This window comes from Chiloscyllium punctatum, chromosome 11, assembly GCF_047496795.1.
Source record: "Chiloscyllium punctatum isolate Juve2018m chromosome 11, sChiPun1.3, whole genome shotgun sequence".
In the NCBI taxonomy this organism is placed as follows: domain Eukaryota; kingdom Metazoa; phylum Chordata; class Chondrichthyes; order Orectolobiformes; family Hemiscylliidae; genus Chiloscyllium; species Chiloscyllium punctatum.
The window spans coordinates 106,172,145-106,179,855 of NC_092749.1; positions in this window are offsets into that span (position 1 = coordinate 106,172,145).

Here is a 7,711-nt window from a genome sequence, read left to right on the forward strand (position 1 = left end):
AGCTTCTCCCTATAGCTCAAATCCTCCAACCCTGGCAACATTCTTGTCGAATGCCTTACTGAAGTCCATATAGATCACATCTACTGCTTTGCCCTCATCAATCCTCTTTGTTACTTCCTCAAAAAACTCAATCAAGTTTGTGAGACATGATTTCCCAAGCATAAAGCCATTTTGACTATCCCTAATCAGTCCTTGCCTTTCCAAATACATGTACATCCTATCCCTCAGGATTCCCTCCAACAACTTACCCACCACTGACATCAGGCTCACTGGTCTATAGTTCACTGGCTTGTCCTTACCACCCTTCTTAAACAGTGCCACCACGTTAGCCAACCTCCAGTCTTCTGGCACCTCACCTATGACTATCGATGATACAAATATCTCAGCAAGAGGCCCAGCAGTCACTTCTCTAGCTTCCCACAGAGTTCTAGAGTACACCTGATCAGGTCCTAGGGATTTATCCACTTTTATGCATTTCAAGACATCCTCCTCTGTAATCTGGACATTTTGCAAGATGTCACCAGCTATTTTCCTACAGTCTATATCTTCCATATCCTTTTCCACAGTAAATACTGATGTAGAATACACATTTAGTAGCTCCCCCATTTTCTGCGGCTCCATACGAAGGCCGTCTTACTGATCTTTGAGGGGCCCTATTCTCTCCCAAGTTACCCTTTTGGCCTTAATGTATTTGTAAAAACCCTTTGGATTCTCCTTAATTCTATTTGCCAAAGCCATCTCATGCCCCCTTTTTGCCCTCTTGATTTCCCTCTTAAGTATACTCCTACTGCCTTTATACTCTTCTGAGGATTCACTCGATCTATCCTGTCTATACCTTACATATGCTTCCTTCTTTTTCTTATCCAAACCCTCAATTTCTTTCGTCATCCAGCATTTCCTATACCTACCAGCCTTCCCTTTCACCCTGACAGGAATATACTTTCTCTGGATTCTTGTTATCTCATTTCTGAAGGCTTCCCATTTTCCAGCTGTCCCTTTACCTGGGAACATCTGCCTCCAATCAGCTTTTGAAAGTTCTTGCCTAATATCATCAAAATTGGCTTTTTCCAATTTAGAACTTTAACTTTTCTATCCTTTTCCATCATTATTTTATATCTAATAGAATTATGGTCGCTGACCCCAAAGTGCTCCCCCACAGACATCTCAGTCACCTGCCCTGCCTTATTTCCCAAGAGTAGGTCAAGTTTTCCACCTTCTCTAGTCGGTACATCCACATACTGAATCGGAAAATTGTCTTGTGCGCACTTAACAAATTCCTCTCCATCTAAACCCTTAACACTATGACAGTCCCATTCTATGTTTGGAAAGTTAAAATCCCATACCATAACCACTCTATTTTTCTTACAGCTTGCTGAGATCTCCTTACAAGTTTGTTTCTCAATTCCCCTCTGACTATTGGGGGGGTCTATAATTCAATCCCAATGAGGTTATCATCCCTTTCTTATTTCTCAGTTCCACACAAATGACTCCCCTGGATGTATTTCCAGGAATATCCTCCCTCAGCACAGCTGTAATGCTATCCCTTATCAAAAATACACCCCCCCCCCCCCTCTCCTCTCTTGCCTCCCTTTCTATCCTTCCTGTAGCATTTGTATCCTGGAACATTAAGCTGCCAGTCCTGCCCATCCCTGAGCCATGTTTCTGTCATTGCTATGATATCCCAGTCCCATGTTCCTAACCATACCCTGAGTTCATCTGTCTTCCCTGTTAGGCCCCTTGCATTGAAATACATGCAGTTTAATGTATTAGTCCTACCTTGTCCCTGCCTGCCCTGACTGTTTGACTCAATTCTGTTCTCAACTGTACCAGTGTCAGTTTGGTCTCTTTCCTCACTATCTCCCTTCCTCCTTTCTAGTTTAAATCCTCCTGAGCAGCTCTAGCAAATCTCCCTGCCAGTATATTGGTTTCCTTCCAATTTAAGTGCAATCCATTCTTAAATTAAGACCAAATGGAACAGGAGCAGGAGTGGGCCAGAGGTCCTCTCAAGATTGATCCACTATTCCATTAGATCATGACCAACCTTTAACTGAAATGCTTTTCCAACTAATCCCTTAATTCTCTTAGAGGCCAAAAATCTCAGTCATCCACGGGCCAAGACTACGATAACTCTCCTCAGACAGAACCTTCCAAATCCACAACCACTACCCTCCAGCAGGACAAGGGCAACAGGTACACAGGAAGATTCTCCCCAACAAGTTCCCCTCCAAACTACACACCATCCTGACTTAGAAATGTATCGCCATTCCTTCAGCATCACTGGGTCAAAATCTTGGAATTCCCTCCCTAAGGGCAGCACATGGACTGTAGCCGTTCAAGAAGGCAGCTGACCACCACCTTCTCAAGGGAAACTAGGGACGGGCAATAAATTCTAGCCTAGACAGAGAGACTCATTTCTCCCTGAATAAATAAAAAAATTCTCTTTTGGGGAGACTATTCCAAAGATTCACAAGACTTTGAGTTAAAATGATTCTCTTGTCAACTTAAACTAGCCGATCCTTATCCCAAGACCAAGTATCTCAGCCTGGATGCCATTGGTGGGGGAAATGGGCTGACAATTCTCCACTTTTAGTTTGCCCACATGAATGAATTAAAATGGTACCCTTGCTGGCAACATGTGTGAGAGACATATCTGGTGGAATCACGTCCAATGCCTTTGTCAGATGATTAATGACTTGAACTGCAGACTGTTAATTCAAAAAACCAAGTGTAAACAGATGTTGTAAAGTTGATGGTGATTAAAGGTCCATTTTGAAAAGGTTCCCCTTTCTCACTATAAATTAAATCATTATTCTAAGGGGCAAGCAGCATGTCTTGTCAGAGAAAATACACATTGAGAAGTTTTGTATATCCCTACTAAAACCTGTGTGTTTATTTCAGATTCGGAAACTCCTGGGCTGAATCCAAAACACTGCTAATTATGGGAATGAAAAAGAAGCACTTAAATGATATTAGTTTGCTTTAATTCTTAATTATTTTAGGCCCAAAAGATTTAGCATCAACCATCTGTCACAGTTGGTTGACATCAAGGCGTGAGTGAGGACTGCAGATGCTGGAGACTAGAGTCAAGAGTGTAGTGTTGAAAAAACGCAGCAAGTCAGGCAGCATCCAAGGAGCAGGAGAATTGACATTTCGGGCAAAAGTCCTTCATTAGGAATCGTGATGAAGGGCTTTTGCCCAAAACGTCGATTCACCTGCTCCTCGGATGCTGCCTGACCTGCTGTGTTTTTCCAGCACCACACACTTGACAGTTGATTATCAATTAGTCAGTGGACTTTATCCAAGCTACAGAAGAGGCAAAGAGGATTTGGGATAGTGTTAAGAATCGAGCAGGATTTGGTAAATATCCAAATCCTGTACAGATGAGTGATTTACCTTCAAATAGGAGAGGTATAAAAGGGGACTGTAAATTAAGGAGAAAATATATACAAATGCAAGGAGTGTGGAGGAGATTGTTCAGGATGTTGCCGAGGATGGAGTGGTTTTGCTGGGAAGAGAGGCTGGATAAGCTTAGATTGTTTACTTTAGAGAAAAGGAAGTTGAGATGTGTAAGATTATGAGGAGGATGGGCAGGATGGATAAGAAACAGCTGTTTCCTCTGAATTAAACAGTAAATAACAAGGAGGTGTTATTTTAAGGTGAACGGCACAAGATTTAGAATCACAGAATTCCTACAATGTGGAAATGGGCCATTTGGCCCAAAAGTCCACGCCAACCCTCCCAAGAGTAACCCATCCCCCTCTACTATCCTACGTTTACCCCTGACTAATATACCTAACCTCCATACTATGGAGCAACTTAGCATGGTCAATTCACCTAACCTGCACATCTTTGGACTGTGGGAGGAAACTGGAGCAAATCCCACACATCGGGAGAACGTGCAAATTCCACACAGTTGCCTGAAGCTGGAATCGAACCCAGGTTCCTCGCACTGAGAGGCAGTAGGGCTAACCACTGAGCCACCACGCTGCCCTTTAGTGGTTTGAGAAAAACCTCTTTTACCCAGAGGGTGGTGGGAGGTCTGGAATGTACTGCCTGGGAGTGTAGTTGAGGCGGGAAATCTCACAACCTGTAAAATGTACTAGGGCTAGCACGTTAAGTGCCATAATATTCAGGACATGGGCCCAGACCTGGAATGTGGAGTTGGTATAGATCGGTCAGCACAGATACAATAGGCCAAAGGGCCCTCTTAAGTGCTGTATGACTTTCTGACTCTCGAAGCTGAAAGGACTGAGCTGAAGGCTATCACTGGTTATGGGGGAATAATCACTTTGGAAATATAGAGCTAAATTTCACCAGAACTTAGTGAGGTGTCAATGTTTTCCATAATGGGCTTGTCACCATGAGGCCTAGTGAGATTTCTCATACTGTTCTCTGAAACTCTCTATATTAGCTATGTACTGCACCACTTTGACATTCAGATCCTGCTATCCCCCCTCTGGCCAGAAGTGAAAGTACTCACCATTGTCAGGACTTCCTGTGATTCTCTGTGCTAGCATTGTGTCTCAATCACCAGGTCAGTCTGGAGCTGCTCTGTATGGATCCTCTGTCTGAAGAATTACCGGGAAGATGGTGGACAGAGGCAGGTTGGCACCTTGAATTGATAACGGTGACCTGGACTGCTTGGATGGGGGAGGACGTGGTGCAGAGTTTGGCTCTGCACTTACTTTAGGATCGGGAGAGGCGATCACGTCACCAAACCCTGCCAGTCTGGTTCAAGATAGCCACCCAGGAAAGTGCCACCTCCGCAGTCCAGAGGTATACAGAGAAATGCCACAAGGAGGTCAACATCTCCACTGCCAGTGTCAGTGCAACCATCTACTCTCCGGTACCTCACACTCACTCTATCCCTAACACTGCACACACCTCCCACCAAAGCTCATGATCACCACTCTCACTGTTAAGTGCAACATCTTCCCTCACTCCCACTCACTGCACCTCAAACACCCATTCCCTGCAACCCCTCCACCCCACCACCTTTTTAACCCTGTGTGGCCCTCTGTGCTACCTACTGACTTATTTGGGACACCTCGGCTCAGTGATTAGCAATGCTGCCTCACAGCAGCAAGGACCCAGGGTCAATTCCAGCCCCAGGCAACTGTGTGTGTGGAATTTGCGCATTCTCCCCATGTCTGCATGAGTTTCCTCCAGATGCTCCAGTTTCCTCCTATAATCCAAATTTGCACAGGTTAAGTTGGATTGGCCATGGGAAATTGCCTATATTGTCCAGGAATGTGCAGAGTAGATGGGTTAGCCATGGGAAATGCAGAGTTACAGGGATAGAGTGGGGGGTGCTGGGCCTGGATCTGGGTGGGATGCCCTTCAGAGGGTCAGTGTGAATTCAATGGGCCAAATGGCCTCTTCTGCATTCAAGGGAGTCTATGATCTTCTATCACCTTTCCTCCATCTGTACCAGTGCTTGACATTTGCTTCTCACTCAAGGGCTCCCTCTCATTCCAGGAGGCCAAAAGAGACAAGATGGGTGATGGAGTGCCCGGCATCTGTCTCCTCACCACGCCTTGTGAGGGGAGGATCATTGGCTGACTGTTGTGGCCTACCGCCATTTCTGTCTAGATACCAAGACCTCCCTGTTTTGGCAACACATGCAAGAAAGATTGTCCATTGCTGTCCCGTAAGTGCACACAACGTATGTACTTATAATTAGCTGAATCTCTACCCCTTCCCTCATCACGCACTCCCTCTTTTGTGACACCAGTGGAACCCGCACAGTCTCCATTGTCCAGAGGGAGACTCAGTAAGATATTACTTCCTCCGTCTTGGAGGTAGGTGTCACAGATCCCTCAAAGAACAATCAAGACCATCTCCTGCACTCACTCAGATGGGTGCCCCGGTGGGTATTGTATCGAGGCTTGAGTCGAGAGCACTGGTTGGAGGCCACCTGACCACTACATCTCCACAGCTGATCAAGGAAGGAATGCCCCTTGGCAAACTAGCAAGCAGGGACAGTTGGAGTCCAGGATGTATTGGCGCCAGATAGGAAAGGACCCCGTGGAGTCAGCAATTCAGAGGTTCACTGAAAACCACAAGCAGACACAAGGGTAGCTGACACGTTTGGGACGAGGCCCAACTAGCCCGTTATCCTGAATTTGCCTCAGGAGAAGGTATTGAATTGAGAAAATTATTTCCAGCTGGTCCTTCGACCTTCCATTGACTTTGGTTTTCAAAATGATGGAGCTTCGGTGGGGTCCCGGGTTGACGTTCACGGCCTTGTTCCAAAGCTCTCAGAGCCTTATTGAGGGACCTGGCATCAGCAAAGGGAAGAACCCACCGAGAGACCCCCACTTTGCTCCCAACCCTCTGTCCTCCTCCCTTCTTCTAACCCCTTCCTGAAAATACCTCTCCAACCATCACTCCCATGTGACTGAGGGCCATCTGCCAGTTCCCAGCCTCAACCTGGTGCTTTACCTTCAGCAGCCACCCTCTCCCAGTGGCGCCATTTCTCAATGGAGCCACTGGCGTTTGACTGGCTGTTACCTCTTGACGGGTGGGATTTGCTCCCCCGAGGTTCCTAAATCCTCATGAAGATGACAGGCTTTTATTCCCACTTTCCCTGGTCTATTGAGTTAACTCTGATATCAGTAACCCAAGGCAGATCTAACAAGGGAAAATGTTATTAAAGCAAAGTGCACCACAAAAGTATTGCAAAAATCTCACCCAGAAAAAGCTTACATTCACAGGTGAACTTGTTTACAAGGACTGATCCAAAGCCCACTGGATTGGCACCCCATCCACAAGCATCCACTCCCTCCACCACCAATGCTCAGTAGCAGCAATGTGTGCTATCTCCAAGATGCACTACAGCAATTCACCGAACATCCTCAGACAGCACCTTCCAAACCCATGACCACTTCCAACTAGAAGGACAAGGGCAGCAGATACATGGGAACATCACCCCCTGCAAGTTCCCCTCCAAGTCATTCACCATCCTGACTTCGAAATATATCTCCGTTCCTTCACTATCGTTGGTCCAAAATCCTGGAATTCTCTCCCTCAGGTCAACCCACAGCACATAGACTGCAGCGGTTCAAGAAGCCAGCTCACCCCCCCCACCTTCTCAAGGGGGACCTAGGGACGGGCAATGAATGCTGGCCCAGACAGCGACACCCACATCCCATAGATGAATAAAAAAAATCAGACCAGACCAGAACAGGTGACCAGGTGAAAGTGAGGACTGCAGATGCTGGAGATTAGAATCAGGAGTGTGGTGCTGGAAAAGCACAGTAGATCAGGCAGCATCCGAGGAGCAGGAAAATTGATGATTCAGGCAAAAGCCCTTCATCAGGAAGCATGTTCTGTCCCAACTTATAGTCAATGATCAGTTAACCCCTTCCCTGAGCAGGCTGACTACAGTCTGAGGCAAGCTTTCTGTGTACTCTTTCCAAGTAAAGAAACTGCGCGTTCACAGTGTCCGGTCCCTTGCAAATGATCAGCTTTGACCACTAGGAAGCCTCAAAAACATGTCATCTACCACAGCAAGTTTAATCAGTTTAACTCATTGAGACTTGCTTCTGTTATCTCGTATGTTTAATTAGCTCTAGCCTCAGTTCTGGTTTGCTCCTGGTTTATGTCATCCAATCAACTCTATGATATTTACGCAACACAATTCTATGACAATTGCAGATTCCAATGAAAATAGATCCACGCTATCATATTAAAACCAGTGACCTTTCCA